The sequence below is a fragment of the Acinonyx jubatus genome, chromosome A2 (assembly GCF_027475565.1).
Source record: "Acinonyx jubatus isolate Ajub_Pintada_27869175 chromosome A2, VMU_Ajub_asm_v1.0, whole genome shotgun sequence".
Lineage (NCBI taxonomy): Eukaryota > Metazoa > Chordata > Mammalia > Carnivora > Felidae > Acinonyx > Acinonyx jubatus.
Genome location: NC_069383.1, coordinates 58,134,774 through 58,155,210, shown reverse-complemented (window position 1 = coordinate 58,155,210; position 20,437 = coordinate 58,134,774). Strand labels below are relative to the sequence as shown.

The following is a 20,437-nucleotide window of genomic DNA, read 5'->3' as shown; positions in this document are numbered from 1 at the left end:
GAGAAAGCAGTACCAGGTACTGATTAATTTATCCAGCAAATACTTAATGAGGGCCATCTTGCTGCTATGTCACTGCTTCTATATAGAAAGGAAGTATTCCTCTGAGACATTCCCTCACTTGGTAGAGGTCATCCGTTCAAGGAGCAGAGCACATGTGTTTCCCCAACTACAGAAAAAGGATATGCCAAGGATCCTACATCTCTATTCAATGATTCCAAGAGCTGAGCTAAGCCCTTTTATAAATAGCAAAAGGAAATAATTAGACTATGATTCCAGTAGAAGAATGCATTGATTTCACATTCTCCTTTACTATGGTGTATTTTTAATAAGGTCTGCCTTTGAATTAGATTTCAGCATCAAGGCTGATCATTTTTCATGCTTTTTGCTTCTCATAGCCTGGAATTACCTAGTGTGTGGGTGTTTTCTTTTCATAACTACAAAGTCCTTGAATAAAACATCTAGTATATAAGGCTTTTAGAGGAACATGTGTGTCTCTTAACTTTTTTTTTTTTTTTTGATGGGAAGATACTTAGTAGTAAGGAGTTTTCATGAGGTCTAATTAGAAGGTCTCTTTGCAATCCTAATGCAAGAATGGCAGCATATAAGTCATTATATGAGATCATTATTTTCATCTAGAATCCTCCATCCCTGCATAATGAGTTTTCTCCTAAGTGAGCACCATTTTGTTTTTAAAGTGAGTGTATTTTCTAGTACTTAATGCTTTACCTAACATGGTGGCAATTCATTTGACCTGTGAATCATAACATTTATCCCTTACATGTATTTTTACCTCTTCTAAATCTTGGTTTTATGGTATAATTAAATTAATGGAATATACTTGCAAATTTTTACAGTTGCAAATTATAATATGATTTTGAAAATATAAATAATTAACACTTAGGGAAGATGGGACGGTTTCACAGGAAAAGTACTGGATAGAAATAGGAGACCGGGATTCTACTTCCAATTTTGCTACTTACTAGCTGTGTGAACTTGGGAAAATAATTTAATTTCATTTAAATTCAGTTCTTTTCATAAAGCAATAGGCTAGATCCTTTCAGTACTAAAATTCTAAAATAATTTTCCTTTTCCAAATGAAACTAACCAACTATCTAAATACATTGAGTGATTAAACTTTCCTAAGAGAGCTAAAGAAACACTTTGAATTTTTAAATAATATTTCCATTTGAGGTAGGAAAGTGTATAAAAAACAGTAATTTCACTACTCAGATAATCACTTATTAGAAAGTATATGTATAGGGTTTAAAAAGAAATCCAGACATTGGAAGAAATGAATAAAAAGAAAAGTTGTCATCTTCATCACCAGTGGTCACCATTCCATTTCCTAGGGGATAAATACTGTCAATATTTTGCCCTCTTTTAGAAATCATGGCACACTAGGAAATATATGTGTTGCTTAAGTATTTCTTAATACACACATATCATATTTTAAAAAGAGAAATCATTGTGGTTTTTTGAAATATTTATTTTATTTTATTTTTTAAGTTTTAGAGAGAGAGAGAGAGAACAGGGGGGAAAGGCAGAGGGAGGGAGGGAGAAAGAGACAGACAGACAGACAGGGAGAGAGCAGGCTCCATACTCAGCGCACAAAGTCCAACACAGGGCTCGATCTCCTGACCCTGGGAACATGACCTGAACTGAAATCAAGAGTCAGCCACTCAGCCAACTGAGCCACTCAAGTGCCCTGAGAAATCACTGGTTTAGGGTACGTTTCATAACATTAGAGAGTGATTAAAGCACATTGAAATTTCTTTAAAATGCATTAGTAGGATTGTAAACAGTGTTTTCCTGTCCTGTGTACAGAATAAGGACAAAGACATGTTTGGAAACAGGCCCATGCGTATTCTCTGATAAATTCCCCTCTAAAATAGGTATAGTTAACCTGTGGGACTGGGATTTGTTTAAGCAGGTTTGAATATTATACTCAGTTTATCAGCCCAAATAAAATAAGTTGGGATGTGATTATTTTTCTTCAGCAAGTAATTATTTTCCTCAAGGTTTAAATGTAACATATAAAGAACAACCCAAACAGCCAAAGCTGGAACAAGTTTAGTGGGGTACCAACACACCACCCCCAATTTAATAGTTCAGACAGTTCTCTTGGAAAGATCTCAAGTGTTCTCTGAAAAGGCAGCAGTTTCCAAAGCTCCACAGGAAGACCTTAATGGTAACAATAGAACCATCTGTTCTGGAAAACAGACTCTGAAATGAATTATACTTGGGATAAGAAGATCAAGCCCTCTTCTATATTTGTGAGTAACCAAGAGGTACCTCACAGCTGTTGGGGGACATTTATAGGGATCCTAGAGGTTACATTTGTACTTTGTGATGGCAAGATAAGCTCGATATCCTACCTAAAGGAAGTGAGATTTGCCTATATTTAGCAACTGCAGGATTCATATTCTCAAAGCAAAAAGTAAAGGAAACCTTCCTTAATGTGAGGGAGCAACAAGAGTATACTAGTGAAGACATTACCATGAGTCATTTCCTTAGTCAAACCAGTATCAGTACTCAAGTATAATTACTGCATAGGAAAAATCATCTTTAAACACGTAGAAAACTTCTGCTAGTGCTTATTAGAGACCACTGATAAAAAGAAACCTTATACAAAAGGGCCAGCCCACCCCTATATTCATAAATATATGGCAGCATGTCTTAAAAGCATAAATTCTAGGGTTAGGTTTCTTGTGTTTAAACCCCAGGTCTGAACTTCAATTACTGTGCTATTTTGGCCAAGTCTTGAGCCCCTCTGTCCTCAAATTCTTCATCTGAGATATGGGGGTGATGATAGTACCTGGCTCATTGGATTGGCATGAAGATTAAAGATGTTAATACATTTAAAACACTTGACTGACACACGGCAAGGGCTATGTAATACTAGTTATTCTTATTTTTATTCAGTTGGTGTATTCCAAGATCATAGTAAAGGTTCAAGTGAAAACAGAGAAAACTTTAAGTTGAAAAATAATTCATCCAAAACAATGCCACTGTTAATACATAAAAATGAAAAATTTTAAGGGGAGTTAAAAAAAGACTGGTATTCTGCATTTAGATTTTGAATGTATGTGCAAGAAACATTTGAATATATTGCACAAATGCTTATGTTTGTGAGCTTAAACATCCTCCAGTTGTGAATCCAGTTTTGCATACAAATTATGTGCATACAAATAGAAGGGACATTGTTGAATTCATTTTAAAAATAAATTTTACAGATTTTCCTAAGAATCCCTTAATGAGAAGGCAGCAAGAAGATAATGAGGAAGGACCAAACAGATGTTGGTTTTCCCTGAAATTTGCCAGACTTTTACAGCATCATTATGATAGATTTCCATTTGGGTCTCTACAAGTTTAAAAATAAGTGGGACATTTGGATCTAGAAGAGAGCAGAGATGATTAAAGGGTTGGAAACCCAAGGGGAAAGGATCACGGAAATGATGTTGGTTGGCCAAGAAGAAGAGAAGGCTGTGGGTGACTTAACTGCAGTCTTATTGTATATAATATGCCTTATAAAGGTTGGGGAGCAGATGTTGTTCCCCAATGAAAATGGTACAAGATGGAATGGGAGCACTTTGGCTCTAACTTGATAAAAATCTTTTTAAAGAGTTAAAATTTTTTTCTTCGAAAGAGTTGTTAGACAGATAAATCTTTGTTCATTCAACCACTATTTATTCCATTCCTCCTCTTAGACCCTGTATTAAATGCTGAGGCTTAACTGACAGATAATTCACAAGCAGACATGTCTATTTCTATAGACATACTGAAGTGGGAATTTCCCTTCATGCCAGAATTGTCCTTGCAGTACACTTGGTGACTTATGCGCACTAGAGAATGAGAAAGATGGACATCCAGGGGGGAAAGCAGCAGTGGAATGTTCTGCATTCCCTTTCCTGCTGCATGAGAAGGCATGGGTATCCTGAGAACACCAGAGGTAGAATGAATCTAGGTGGGAGTGCTTTTGTTGAAATCCCACCCCAAAGTGGGTAGGAGGAAGCAGCAGCAAGATCCTGTGGGATGTATCACAGGAGCTGAGAGGGCTTTGGGCCAAAAAGCAAGCAGAATGGAGAACCTAGCTCAGAAAATTATTCACTGGGCAGGCTTCCCTTTGTAGATCCACCTATGTACCCAAGAACTCATCCAGGAGGACTTTCTCTCTCAGGGGCCCCATGAGAGAGCCACCATCCAAATGCCTGCCTCCCAGAAGCACAAATAACCAGTCTTGGATTAGCCAGGGAAACAATAGCAACCAAAAGACAAAAAAAAAATGACACAAAGGCCAGTGCCATAATATTATGAATACAATGTTTAAGTGTTCCTGTAAGATGAAGCAGTTATCTATAATGTGTCAGGAAGCTATAAATATGAATTTTTATGTCTCTCCTTGCTAATAAATATTATTAGGGCTGTATAAATTTTGAATTATTTCTTCCTCCATCTGAATCAGCCAGAAAAAAAAGTTAAATTATAATTCACAGAGCTTTGGCCTGAAGTGTATTAGTTGTGTTCTAATGATTTGAAACTTGATAATCAAGCCACTTTGTTTACTACTACTCAGCATATAGAGTAACAAAATACTCTGTTTTCTTTTACAGCAGTTTTCACGTTCTGACAAACATGCACATTCGCTGGTCACTGAAGTGGATGCTGTGATGTGTCATCCAGTCCCCCCACTCGAGGCAGAGGCTTGCATTTTCCAAGCTACTTGCAGTTTGGTTCAGAGCCAGTCCTCTTTGGGAATTTCCCTGGGTTGGAGGGAGCCACCAAAGTTATGCCCCCTCACAGGTGCATGAGCATCTAGCAACTGGTTGATACAGGGTGGAAGAACAGCCCCCTTTGGCCTCAATTCAAGATACCTCTGAAGGGCCATCAGCTCCAGAGCCCCCCAAGATACGGAGGTCTTTGCTAAGTCTCTGCACTGCAGTTCAGCCTCTCTGGCTCCCTGCATACCCCGTGGTCTTGTTCCCAGAATATACCCCATGCAAACCTCTGTCTCTGAGTCTGCTTTCAGGGAATTTGACCTAAGACGAATCAATAGGAAATAGCAACAAATTAGAGATTAATGAAAGATACATACTGTTGGTTATCAAAAATCAGTATGATACAAGTTTGTAAAATGCAAGGTCATCTCCATCCTCACCTCAATTCTGTTATTGTTAGAAATTACTTGGTCTAAATTAGGATGGTAGCAAAGAAATAAATTTCTTTGCCAGCAAACAAATCTACTGCTTTCCACCACTAGCTCTCAACCAGGGGGAAATGCAGTCAAGTTACCATTAGGCTAACTGGCATCAGAAACTAACAAATACATGAAACACCACCATATCTCCTTCTTCTCTTCCACTATTTCCCCTCCTGTGTCCTGAAGCAATTAATAATTCATCAGAGCCAGAAGAAGTTGAAAGGCGTAACATTACACACTAAGTCATGAAAGTTACCTGAAAAACGTTATTCCTTTTATTATGTAATAAGATGCAGAAATTCTTTTAAGAAGCCTATTTCATTTAATTTGAAAAACTTATTTTTAGAATAAGTTGTCTGTTTTATTATACAGCCAACAGATATCTGTGAAAAATGTGATTCTGATCAACTGTTCTGGCTTAGATAACTGTGAAGTTTTCTGAAATGGCATCCAGGCATTATGTAAGTATCACTGGTGAAGGAACATTCTAATGTGTAATTTGGAGCTGGTTAGAAATATTTTTTGAAAACTTAATTGAGGGAGTTTTCAGGTTGTATCCCCCCTAGCCCCCCAAAAAGCAGACCCTGAGACAGTGATTTGAGTCCACAGTTTATCTGAGAAATGAACTTAAGAAGCTCTTGTAGGAGAAGGTAGAGGATATGTTAATACGTTACCACTTTAGACAATGAGAGCTCAATCCTTCTGGGTAAACACATCTCAGAGTTGTCCCACCGGAGGCACGAGGAAGCTGGAGTGTTTATCCAACTCCTATCACTGGTCAAGACCTGCTTGTAGGGATATTCACTACCCAGATCTTCCAGACGTCCCCACACATGTATGAGCTGAGCTTGCCCTCTTCCCGACAGAGAAAGCTCATAGCAGAGAGTTGCAGAAGTCTGCATTAAGAAGCCAACTATTTGGGCACTGAGGAATTAAAGGTGGGGCATTAACAGCATCTGCTAAAGAAGTTATGCAATACCATGTCCTAAAGCTTTTGGATATAAATAGGCCTCAGACAAGAATACTTAATGAACATCCATTCTTTTTGGGAAATGGACAGGTGATTGTCATATTTATCATAGTTTTAAGATTCCAGGCCTCTAGAAAAATTCTAATAAATTTTATAGATAAATTTGATAAATTGATTGATAAATAAAAACCATTGATAAATAAAAGCAAGTCATTGTTTGGTTACAAAGAAATAATTTTATCAAGAAGTTATATTGGGGTGCCTGGGTAGCTCACTTGCTTAAGCACCCAACTCTTGATTTCAGCTCAGGTCATGATCTCATGTTGTGGGACTGAGCCACGTATTGGACTCTGTGTTGAGCATGGAGCCTGCTTGGGATTCTCTCTCTCCCTCCCTCTCTCTCTTTCCCTCCTCCACTCTCACTCTCTCAAAATAAATAAATATTTTTAAAAAGTTACATCTAGCATTGAATATTTATAAAAAGTGTACTATAAAGAATTAATATTGTTAACATAGCTGAACTACCCAAAGCCAACTATAGATCCAGTGCAATCCCCATCAAAATGCAAATGGAATTTTTTATACAAATAGAAGAAAACAGTTCTGAAATTCACTTGGAACTACAAAAAGACCGTGAATAGGTAAAGCAATCCTGAGAAAGAACAAAGCTGGAGCACCCACTTTCTGATTTCAAACTATACTAAATGCTTTAGTAATCAAAATAGCATGCTACTGGCATAAAAACAAGCACAGACCAAAGGAACAGAATCAAGAGCCCAGAAATAAATCCATGTGTATACCAATATTTGACAAGGGAGCCAAGAATATTCATTGGAGAAAAAAAGTTCCAATAAATGGTGCTGGGAAAATTCGATATTCAGATGTAAAACAATGAAACCAGACCCCTATTTAACACTACTCACAAAAAATAAATCAAAATGTATTAAAGACCTGAATGTAAGTCCTAAAACCATCAAACTTCTAGAAGGAAACATAGAAAAAAGGCATCTTGACACTGGTCTTGGCAATGATTTTTTAGATAGGACATCTTAAGCACAAGCAACAAAAGCAAAATTAAACAAGTAGGACTACATCAAACTAAAAAGCTTCCTCTCAGCAAAAATAAATGACCGTTAAAATAAAAAGGCAACCTAAAGAACTGGAGAAAGTATTTGCAAACCACACATCTGATTAAGAGTTAGCATCCAAATTATATAAAGAACCCATGTAACTCAATAGAAAAGAACAAATAATCTAATTTAAAAATGGGCTTGGAGCGCCTGGGTGGCTCAGTCAGTTGAGCTTCTGACCTCGGCTCAGGTCATGATCTCACGGTCTATGGGTTTGAGCTCTGCATCAGGCTCTGTGCTGACAGCTCAGAGCCTGGAGCCTGCTTCAGAGTCTGTGTCTCCCTCTCTCTCTGACCCTCCCCCATTCATGCTCTGTCTCTCTCTGTCTCAAAAATAAATAAACATTAAAAAAGTAAATTTAAAAATAAATAAAAATAAATAAAAATAAAAATGGGCAAAGGACCTGAATAGACATTTTCCCAAAGAATATATTCAAATAGACAACAGGTGCATGAAAAGGTGCACAACATCATCACGTAAATGCAAATCAAAACTGTAATGAAATACAACTTCACACATGTTAAAATGGCTATTATCAAAAAGACAAGAGATAACAAATGTTAGTGAGGATGTGAGGGGGAAAAAAGGATACCTTATACACTGTTGATGGGAATGTAAACTAGTGCAGCCACTTTGGAAAACAGTATGGAGGTTCTTCACAAAGTTGAAAATAAAACTACCAGATGATCCAGCAGTTCCACTTCTGGGTATATATTTGAAGGAAATGAAATCATTATCTCAAGTAGCCCCATGTTCATGGGAGCATATTTATAATAACCAAGACATACAAACAGTTAAAGTGTTCATCAATGAATGAATGCATAAAGAAAATGTCACACACACACACACACACACACACACACACACACACACACACACAAGAATATTATTCAAACATAAAAAAGAAGTAAATCCTGCCATGTGTGACAATATGGATGAAACTTGAGAACATTATGCTAAGTGAAATAAGTCAGAGAAAGACAAATACTATACAATCCCACTTATATGGGGAATCTAAAAGAACCAAACTCATAGAAATGGAGAACAAACTGGTGGTTGTCAGATGAAGGGGTTGTAGAGCAGGGAAAACGAACGAAGGTGGTCAAAAGGTATGAACTTCCAGTTATAAGACGAATAGGTTGTGGGGATATATATACAGCATGTGGACTATAGTTAATGATACTACATCATATATTCAAAGTTGCTAAGAGAGTAGTTCTTAAAAATTCTATCATAAGTAAGAAACCATAACTATGTGAGGTGATGGATGTTAGCTCACCTAATTGTAATAATTTCGAAACATATACATATATCAAATCATATTGTATGTTATATGTCAATTATATCTCACTACAGCTGGAACAAAGTGTAAATTATTAAATAGTGTAAATTGTAATTATGAATATTTACAAGAAATGTGCACTCAAAATTTCTGGTAGAAAATGTTCATTTTTAACCTGTTATGATAGAACAAGCTGGGGTCTATTCCATGGATAATTTAATGTATTTATTTAGAAGCTTAGTATAAACGTGAATTTATTTTTCCATTGTTTTTTATAATTCAGTCTCAGAAACCAGTCACTGTAATACATTTGGAATTCTCTTTGTGATATATGTATATACAGTTTTCTTGCCTCAAGTGTAAAGCCCCAAATTTTCCTAGCTTTGTAAGTCATGGCATCAAGTTCACCCCAAGCAGAGCATATGCTGTTCTGAACTCTTGTGGTGGCTTCCTCTCCAAGTCAAGTTTGATACAGAGAGCTAGAGACTGGGAAGCTTGGAAGAAGCCAGGGTAAGCCAGGAAGTCTGTGATTGGCAGGTAGTTGCCTGGCACCCACATGGCCAGCAGGCCAAATGCCTCCATAGGAAAGAATCTGCATTGTCAAATGGCTATCCTTCTGCTGATTTAGTAAGCTGGGTCCGTTGAGCCAGTAACCAATCAGCAACAGTTTGTACAACACCTTCTGTTCAGATGATGTCTTACAGTTTACAAAGTTCTTTTACACACACTAATTCATTTAATCTTCAAGATATACCAAGTATGAATTATTATATTTCTTCTACTGGCGTGGAACCACAGTTTAAAGGAGATTAAATAAATTGCCCCATTTGGTAACCAAATAGTAAGGGACCAGCTGGTACACAAACCTACTTCCTAGAGGGAGAATCTTAGCTCTCTTTTCACCAGCCCTGTCTTGTCTTTGGGTTCCTAGGGGACTAGATACATCATTGCATATTTCAGGCAACAAACCAGTGAATGGCAAAATATGAACTGTGAAACAGATCTATCTTAAAATTGAGCTAAGGCAGAATTACAATATACACATTTATTATTAGAAATCGGATTGTAATTTCCTTGGTTTTCTAAACCTGGTACTCAAATCCTCACTCAAATAAAGGTGTAAGACCTACATTCGAAATAAAATTTGAATATTTACTGTGTGTATTAATTATGTATCGCTGCATAACAAATTACCCCCAAATTTAAAAGCTTAAGATAATAATCCATATCTCACAGGAGATCAATCACTATCTTACTGTGAGTTAAGGATCCAGGAGACGTTTAGCTGGGTGGCTCTGACTCAAAGTTTCTTTTGAGGTTACAGTTAGGCTGTTGACCAGGTCTGCAGCCACCTGAGGCTGGCAGATCCATTTCTGGGATTACTCCTGTCCCTGGCCCTTGTCTGGCTATCTTTGCTCCTTGCTGCATGTACCTCTCCATGTGTTGCACAAGTGTTCTCATGACATGGCGGCCTGCCTCCCCAGAGCAAGTGATCCAAAAAAAGAGAGAGAGCTCAAGGTGGTAATCGCAGTCTTTTACAACCTCATCGCAGAATGACGTATCATTTTTTCTATATTCTGTTGTTCACACAAACTAGTCCTGGTACAACATTGAGGGGAGAGCATACCAGGGTGTGAATACCAGGACTGAGGGAACACTGGGGGCCGCCTTGGAGGCTGGCTGTCACACTGACAAGGATACAAACATAGGGGCACGTCAGTTCTTCCCATTGCTCCTCAGGGTAAGTTAGGGTATACATAAAGCAGAATCTTGTCACATTATTTGTTATGCCATCTCTATGAGACTGAGCTCAAAAGAGATATGATAGAGAATAAGTAAGACATTAAGATTACACCACTACCAAAACCAGATGCCATCACTACCAAAACCAGATGCCATCACTACACTCAAAACACTCTGTTCCATAGAGAAAATATGCCATGTAACATAAATCAAGAGAAAGTCAATAATATGACAGCTCAAAAACTAAAAGTAAATAATGATGGTGAGCTACTGTATACCTGGGGGAGAACAGAAGTTTGAGACAGCAACGATTTAATATAAAAGCAGCTGTCAAACCCCTTGCCAGAAGGGCTGGAAAACAGAAAAAACAAAACAAAACAAAAAAAAAACGTCAAGATAGACTTGATTTCCTGCTTGAATTTCTTCAGTGGCTTCCTCTTTGGGCAACAGGCAGACTCCTTAGCCTAGTTTTCAAGACCCTTAGTGTGGCCTGCAACTCACCTTTACAAATTCCATTCAAAGTTCACTTTGGAAAGAGTTTTCTGATTTTCCTCTTTGTGAATCCTCATCCCCACCAATATCATCACTGTACACATTTCTCCATATAGCATAGCACTTACTCGATTTAATTGATTCTAATACAGATGGTCCTTGACTTATAAGAGTTCAGTTTCTGTTTTTTTTAATATTACAGTGTTGCAAAAGTGATATGTATTCAGTAGAAACTGTATTTAAAATTTTGAGTTTTGATTTTGTTTTCCAGGCTAGCAGTATGTGGTCCTATCCCCTTTCATAATGGGGAGCCACTGTGAGCCTCAGCTTCTAGTCAGCCACGTGATCATAGGGGTAAACAATCAATACACTTAAAACCATTCCGTGCCCATACAACCATTCTGTTTTCCACTTTTGAGCAGTATTCAATAAAATGCATAAGGTATTCAATACTTTATCATAACATAGGCTTTGTGTGAGATGATTTTGCTAAACTGTAGGCTAATGTAAGTGCTGTGAGCATATATAAGGCAAGCTAGGCTAAGCTAAACTGTTTGGCACGTTAGATGTATTTAACGCATTTTCAATTTAGGATGTTTGCAATTTACAATGAGCTCATTGGGATATAGCCCCATCGTAAGTAAAGGGAGATCTCTATGCATATTCAAATTTTACAGTGGAATGATAGAGTTTATCTGACATCTTTTTTCCCTTGGTGGTAGATAAAACAATAATACATCTAAAAAAACAATGCTTGGGGCGCCTGGGTGGCTCAGTCGGTTGGGCGTCCAACTTTGGTCCAGGTCAAGTTCTCACGGTTCGTGGTTCGAGCCCCGCGTCGGGCTCTGTGCTGACAGCTCAGAGCCTGGAGCCTGCTTCGGATTCTGTGTCTCCCTCTCTCTGGCTCTCCCCCACTCACGCTCTGTCTCTCTCTCTGTCTCTGTCTCTGTCTCTCTCTCAAAAATAAATAAACATTTTTAAAAAATTTAAAAAATTAAAAAACAATGCTTTCTTAAATTTGATGAAATTTATTTGCACTTATTTGTATGTTTACTCCTTCTCTGAGACTAAAAAGACCCTGAGGTCTGAGATCATTTCTTATTTATTCTATATCCCCATTGACCATCACATTGCCCTGTATATAGTAGGTTGCCCATAACTGTACTAGTACATAAATAAAGAGGACTGATCCTTAAATAGCTAATAAGTAAAGTAAGCTTCACTGTTCTTTACCTCATTCCAGGAAGGATGACCCTGATTAGCCATGTCATCACAAAAGGGTCAGCTTAAGGTAAGTGAAAAAAAATTGCTTCTCAGTTTTTTGGCGAAGATCAAGGGCAAAGGTAAGTGAATAAAGATTCTCTAATCTGTTGACCCTGTGACAGCACTTAAAAAATTACAACTTCTTTCTTTTCATATTATGTATCCCTGAGCCTTCCTGGAATTGATGTTGAAAACCCCAAATCTCAGGGCTCCTGGCTGGCTCGTTGGTTAAGCATCTGACATCGGCTCAGGTAATGATCTCATGGTTCATGAATTCGAGCCCTGCATTGGGCTCTGTGCTGACAGCTGGGAGCCTGGAGCCTGCTTTGGATTCTGTGTCTCCCTCTCTCTTTGCCCCTCCCCTACTCACACTCTGTCTCTCTCCATCTCTCAAAAACAAACAAACATTGAAAAAAAAAACAAATCTCTTGGCAAGACACGGTTTTTGATAATGGACTTAGAACGGTAAATATATACAGTTGGTGAAATGCCTGATCAATGGAGTCAGACATGCCTGAATTGACATTCAGGCTTTAGTATTTATTAGTATGTGACCTTTTTGTTTAACCACCAGGAACCTCAGTTTTATCCTTTGTAAAATGAAGGTAACACAGCTCACTTCTCAGGGTAGTTGTGGGGATTAATTACAATAACAAATATAAAACATCTGATGTGGAGCCTGGTACAGGGAGGTATCAGTTAATTTCAGGACCATCCTTAGGTGCCCAGCACCTGACACATAAAAGAATGAACAACAATAGTAATGAAAGTGAATAATCCTCATGGACAGGTGAGCAACATGGATCTAGAAACCCTTGCAAAACCATACTAATTAGGCATTGAGGCAATTGTCCAAATCCATGATACTAAAATGCAATGAACAGCAATTCCTGTGGAGGATTTATTCTGCTTGGGCTTCCATGCATTTATCTTCATGTATGATTGAGTCATTTTAAATTTGGATCTGGTTTTACCTCTTGTCTTCCTAGTCACCAAAACATGTTTTAATGACAATTAGACTGTATTTTCCCACATATCATTTTAGGGACTAGTTTGTTATTTTTGCTCACATGGCATTATAATTCAACGATGTACTGCACAACAGTCTTTAGCTCCCATTGGCTCTGTCTCAATAAAGTTACCTTATTTCCTCTAAAGTTTTCCCAGAGTTTTTGCAACCTTCTTTTGCACTTTCTCCATTCCCTAAGTTGCTTGACTACATTTTCCTTTCTCTTCTATCATATACTTCTCTATGTTCAGAAGTCTTTGGGGAAGCAGGGAGTCTCTGTGCCAACTGACAAAGACTAGGAGAGGCATGGAAAGTGATCGAGCCTTTTCAAAGAGAATTTAGAACTACGGGAGCAGGGAAGGTAGACAGGAGAGATGAGGAAGGAGGGAGAAATGAAAGGAAGAAAGGAACTGAGGAGTGATTAAGGGAAGTTGGAGAACAGAAGAGTAGAAAGAGCAATAATTGTGATGATTAGTTGCCAGAAAAAGACAGAGATTAAGATCAAGAGAGAGGAGTTTTGGCTGGTTTCCATTTCAAGAGGATGGAATGGGAAGATAGAGACCCAGTTTGCACAAAGAAGTTTAAGTAGGAGCCTAACATAAAATGCTGAATCTATGCCAGAAAAATCCTGCCACACTTGCTGGGAATTAAGTTCTAGATATCAATACAGAAAGAGATGAAAGCCCCTTTGATCCCACAGTAATCTAGAAACACAATCCCAGAACAATAAAATAAACAACAAATACAATTTTTGATCTTTTGGCTCTTTTTGCTCATTTCATAAACTCAGCTGCTCTGTCGGTGGCTAACCCTAGCCCAACAGTATATGTGCTTGGATGCCTGCCTGATCTAAATGCTTAGATAAAGTCAGTCTTTTCAACTCTTCTTATAAGCACAACTTTTAAAGATACTCTCTCCAAAAGCCATGTGCTTTGATTCACAGGTTTAAGTGCTATAATCACCAGGCATTTGAATGCAGATTAACTCATAGACCCAGATAATGAATCTTGTTCTGTCATGTGGTTTTTAGCCAAAAGTTGAAAGAGAAAGCTTTGAAGAATATGGAGAAACTGACTATAAAATTTTGATAGCCTTGGGGCAGAGAGACTTAACACAAAGAAATAATCGTCATTCATTCAAAGAGTATTCATGGCCTTGGTGGAAAGATTAATGCCAGAATTCTGTGATTAATTATGGTTATTGAAGAAGCTAAAAAAAAAAAAGGCACCATGAGTTCTTAGGTTGATTAAAGACAGAGCAATTCAAATAAACTGTCCTATTGTCAACAGTGAGTTCTTGATGAAATGCTCATGAGCCTCATTGTTATTTTGAATCACAGGACTCCTCCTTCTTTTTGAAACAGATTTCACCTTCATCCTAAGAAAAATGCCTGACTGAATATTATTGATTTGATAGAGAAGGTATCAATTATTTTGCTACATAAACATGACTAATAACATCTGAGTTGTGATATTTAGGTTTTCTTGCCTGAGAAACATCATTTCGTAGTAACCTCCTAAAAAAGTAAGGACTATATATTGTGATTAGAAATTTCTCTACAGGAGAGAATATCAAGAACAGGCACAAAATAATTGATAGCAAGGACCACTTAACCATACCAATAGAGCATCTCTGCTTCGGTAATCAAGACAAAGCTATCTATGATGGATTTGCCCGCCAGACACCTAAAGAGCCCTGGCAGAGAGAAGGGTTACCTGGCCGGCGTTTTATCAGAGAAGGGGTGGATAGTTGGGTTTAGAAAGAAGTGCAACTTCTCTTCCTTACATTTCTAAGTAGCCTTTTGAAGTAGAGAGGACTAATATTTCATGAATAGAAAAAGCAACCCCTTATTACCAGCCTCAAGAGGTTACTTGCATTAAATAGTTGCTGTGGCCACAGCTTCCTCTGTGGGGCATGGAAAAAAGATATGCATTTTGCCCAAGATTCCTTAGAGTTTTGATTAAATTGACATTCAACCCTACAGAATGTTAAGTACTGCGTCTGAACTTGCCACTATTCCTGAAATCAGCTCTTTCTAACGTATTATCTGTAGTATGTAAAGGAATTAAAACAGTGAACTTTACACACTTGAAACCAATAGAGTTTCCAGAATTCCTATTACTTAAGGAGTGAAAATACCTGTTATACTTTAATTGTTTTTCTAGCAACATAGCTGAAATGATTTGTATGTTATCCTAATTCTTCTCATTTTTCTGAATAATCACAACGAAGGAAATATATATATGCCTATAGATAAAACTTGTGGAGCCCTAAAAGCCTGACACAGTGGAAGAGATACCCAGTTCAGTTCTAGTAAAGCAAACCATATAAATAGTTAAATATATAGGTTTTCTATTGTTCTCTTCACTAATTGCTGAAAATATATGTATGTTTTTTGGCTAATCAGCAGTTAGTTTGGGGTCACTTTCATCTGACATCTTACATACTACATCTCTTTCTCACCTGTGAATGAGATTCACTCTTAGGAGTTAAGCTTTTATTTGTAGACTCAAGTTTCTCATACTTTTTAGACTTCTAATTCCATTAAACAAATAAAAGAAATACATCTAAGAGAACATTAAATGTCGTAAAAGGGGTCCTGTAAATATACTATTTTCTTCTTTGCTGTGTCAGAACAAGATAGAAACATCCCAATGCTACGTGTTTATTCCTGGAAGAACTGTATATAAAATTGAGAGAGATTCTCTGTCACTGTTCACTGAATTGCCACACTGCCAAGCCAAGCCCTGATCTCCCTTCTAATCACTTCTTCATTCTCTCCTCCTTCGTAAGATTCTCCTCCCAAAAACTGTCCATCATTTCATAAACTACATACACTCTCCTCCTTAGGAAAGAGACATGAAGACAGACAAAAAGCTGACCTAGATCTGCTTAACCTAGCACTCTTAGAAATTTCTGAGAAAAGCAAGAAATTATTTCTATATTTTGCATAGTTAAAAATACAATATGGTACAGAGTGAACATTCAATAAATAAATTAGCAAGTTTACTCATTATCAACCAAATAATTGAATCTGAACCTTGGCATATTGATTTAGGACAAATACAGAAATGAAAGAAGGATACTGAGGCCAAATTTCAGTCAAGTCCATTTTTTAGTACAGCAATACTATGATTTGACAAAAGAAAAAAGCTGCCTTAAAAAAAATGGAAGTTTTACATGAAGACTTAATATGAGCTTAAGGTACACAAATATATATCCTAGGTTTATTATTGTTGAGGTTGTACAGGCTCAATAACATGTGTTTGCTTCCCTCCCCTCTTTTAAAAGTAATAATGATTTTATTATAAGGTCTGGTTTGACTGTAGGCAGAGTTGAACACTTGGAAGAAAGAAAAGTGATGTGTTGGCTCTCATCACTTTCCCATAGCTTATGAATATTAACTGTTTCCAAAAGATCACCACCCTTGGGAATTTCAGTTCTTCTCTTCCAAATCTATTGTTACATGTATAAGCCCCTCATTAACGACAGGCAGTTCAGACTAATTCTAATAAACTCAGAGTTAAAAAAGATGGTAAGAAAGAAAATCATTTCCAAAACCTTATCAACCCCACGGCACGTATACAAGCTTCAACTAAAACAAAACTACTCTTAAATCCAGTATTAATGACAGGACATTATTTTGATAGATTCCAGTAATTGCTTCTAGTGTGTATTTGTCTTCTTAAATGATGTTCTCATTTAAGCAGTTTATATCTGTCTCTGTTATCTTCATAGTTTGCACACGTTGAAAACCAATTCCTTTGCCACCGGCGCAAACACCAGTGGTTTCTCTACACCTGAAGTTGGACATCATCTTCAGGTGATGTGAAACATCAGGTCACCGTCAAAGAGGACCTGAAGGGCCCTCTGTAACTTCTGTATTAATGTTGATCTCCTGGCAAGCAGACAACTTCATCAGAGAAGTCAGCCAAGGAGAGTCTTTAAATGGAAGTTGTGCATACGAGAAGCAAATGCATTAAAAAGTTGCTGACGGGCATGAAATGCTTTGATCTGAAGATGGAAAACTCCAAAGCAGGAAGGATTTGGGGCATTTTGAGTCTGATTGACTCTGTGGTTTCTCTGAGCAGTTATTCCATGGGCTAAAATAAATGCAAAAATGGTATTTTGAGACCACAGCTGTGAGGGGAGCATGGTGAATTTCAATAAAAATCCAGTTGAATCTTTTAAGTTCAGATTCTAAAAAAGAAAGGGACATGAGAGAAGTAATATTGCTTCCTGAAATTTCACTGTTTTTATTTTAGAGGTTAAAAAAGGAGTGAATCCCATTTATTTATTTTTATTTTTAGGAAAAACATTGAATCCTTATTGCCTAGAACCATGCGGTAGATGCTCTAAAGTTGTCCTCAGAAAGATCTTATTTCTTTCATAATTTAAACGTTGGAAAGAGGAAATTTAATGAGTAATCTGATGAAGGTCAAGTTCAGAGACAGGCAAGCACACATGAGTAATGACATTAGCTTCACAAATAGGTTTCTTACAGTGGTCAGTTAATGGCAAACCAATTTCATAGAAAGCTTGTTTCAATGAGCAATGATTTTATGCCAATTATGGTTGTTATTTACAGATCCTCCTTGACTTAAGATGGGGTTACATCCTACGTATGATAAACCCATGATACATAAAAAATATCCTAAGTCAAAAACACATTTAATATATATAACCTGTCAAACATCATAGTTTAGCCTAGCATACCTTAAATGTACTTAGAACACTTAGCCTACAATAAGGCAAAATCATCCCACATAAAGCCTGTTACAACAGTGTTGAGTACCTCATGTAATTTATTGAATACTGTACTGAAAGTGAAAAACAGAATGGGTGTAAGTGTATGCTCACCCTAGTGATCACGTGACAGAGCTGTGCCTGCCCCACATCATGACACAAGATCATTGACAGCATATCATTAGCATAGGAAATTCAAAATCGAATGCATAGTTTCTGCTGAATACACACTATTTAGCACCATAATAAAGTTGAAAAATTGTAAGTTGAGGACCATTTGTGTAAAAAAAAATAAAAATTAAGAAAACTCAGGCAGAACTTTAAACATAAATTGCATTTCTATAAAGAGTAATGGTAGGATGTACTGAGGTTAAATGAAATTAGACATATAATAAGACCTCAAAAATTTAACAGCTAATTATGAAGAAAATCATTTTACATAGAATCTTAAAGCATGGAACTAAATAGAATAAAAAATAGAATAGCATAGTTAAGAACGTGGCCTCCTGAATCTGAATACCTCAGTTTTGAACCCTGGATCCACAGAAGTTATAGATGGTATGACTTTGGACAAGATACTTCAGTATTCTGTGCCTTAGTTTTCTCAGCTGTAAAATGGACATTTTAATAGAACTTTCTTCATAGATGTAGTATGAGGATTAAATTAATGAATACATGTAAAGTTCTTGGAATAGTACCTGGCACCTAGTAAGCACTCAATAAATACTAATTCTTTATTAGTAGCAGTGTGGGAGAATAAAACAAACAAACACCCCAACAAACTGCTAGTTAGGCATCTGGTTCTGTTTCTACAACTAGTTAAATTCCTCAGACCTCATTTTAGCCTTCTATAAAATGGAAGGTTGGGCTGGATCATCTCTAAAGTTCCAACTTTAAAGCCATACTGCTTTAAAACACGTTGTTTTGGAGGTACGCTATATTCTACCAAGTTTTTAAGAGAAAGGTGATACTATTTTAGCAGACCATATTTTAAGGCACTTAATGACTTTTCACAGAGATGTGTTTCACAGATTCCACTTTTTCATCTTATATTTTCTCTTTGACCAAATACTGTGGAATTTCATTTGTTGCTTCTCCAGGGAAATGACTCTTGTCAAGATCACAATGACTTTCACATTGCTAAGACCAGTGGTCGCTTCTTTGACCTCAGACTCACAGCTGAGTTTTCCCCTTTCTCCCTTCACCAGTAAAATTATCTTTTTAATATATAGACATATTCTTTGACTCCCCTGCATAAAGTCCCCAAATGGCTTTCCATGTCATTTATAACAAACTAAAAATTCTCTCGAGTTCCATCATCCTTCATGATCTAGATACATCCAGCCTTACTTTCTGCCCTACTCTCCTCACTCATTGCATTCTCTCCAGTCACACTACTCCCGTTCTGAACTTTGAATGCTCTGAACTTATCTTAGACTGGCCAGGAATTCTCTCTCCACAGATTATGGATGGCTCCTTCTTGACATTCAGTCTCAGCTTAACTGTCTCCTCCTCAGACAGACCTCCTTGATTATATAGCATCTAGATACCTCTGTCTACCTTGTGCTATCTCATATTTTTAAATCAAACCTGTTATTACCAGACACTATATTTACTTTTGCTATGTCTACCTCCCTCAAAGAAAGTAAACTCCATGAAAACAGGCACCTTGTCTAGCTGATGCCAATATTAGAAAAGGTTCTCAAAAAATAGTCACTGAATGAAAGATAACCTTTTTTTTTTCTTTTTACATCATGACTGAAGTGTTCCCTGTTTTCCCTAATCATCCTTCATATCAGTTCCACTTATTTGGTATCTATCACAAATTACTCTGTATTATTATGGATTTTTTTCCTCTGTGTATGTCTTACCTCTCCAATTATGAAGTGAGAGACCTGTGGGGTGAGATGATGTCAAACACTGTATTTCCTAGAAATTAAAGGGCCTTTTTCATAATATCCCACCAAATGCTTGTTAACATGTTAATTTTAAAGGAAGACACATTGACAGTTAATTTATAAAAACTAAATTACCCATAGCCAAAAGGAGAAAAACAAACAAAGCAAAAAAGTGCTTAAATGTTTAACTGTCTATCCTAGAGTTTAACTGTACCAAATTGATCCATTTTCCTAGGCAGAGGGAAGGAGTAAGAGATGAACTTCAGTGTTGTTTTTTTTTTTTTTAAAGGACAATCCAAATTATTTTGGTTGTGTAAAAAAATGATTTTTTATTTAAGAATAACTGCTCTATAGTCTAAATATTGAACAAGTAATCTAAGGAATATAATAATGTAATCTAAGGCTTTTCAGAATTAAGCCCCTAATTACAACTCAGTCTCACCCCTTACCATTCCCTCACCCCCCTTCTGAACTCTCTTTCTCTTTTTTGTCCAACCCCCCAACAAACACACACTCACCTCAAGACAATAAAACACAAATCTCCCAGTGAACTCTATCACTTCCCCCTCTGCACGGTTTTCTCTGGCAGAAACACCCTGACCTCTTATCCACAACCTTAGTTACCCTGATTAACTCCCACTCATCTGTTAGAGCACCCCCTCCAAGCAGGCCTTCCCTGCCCTTGTCCATCTCCTATCCACATGGTG

At 37.1% G+C, this 20,437-nt stretch overlaps 1 long non-coding RNA gene across 1 annotated transcript in view; it reads right to left on the bottom strand.

Annotated features, from left to right (window-relative positions):
- The window catches only part of LOC128314776 (uncharacterized), a 91,909-nt gene that overhangs the window by 23,470 nt on the left and 48,002 nt on the right, over positions 1 to 20,437 (bottom strand). The window lies entirely within an intron of this gene.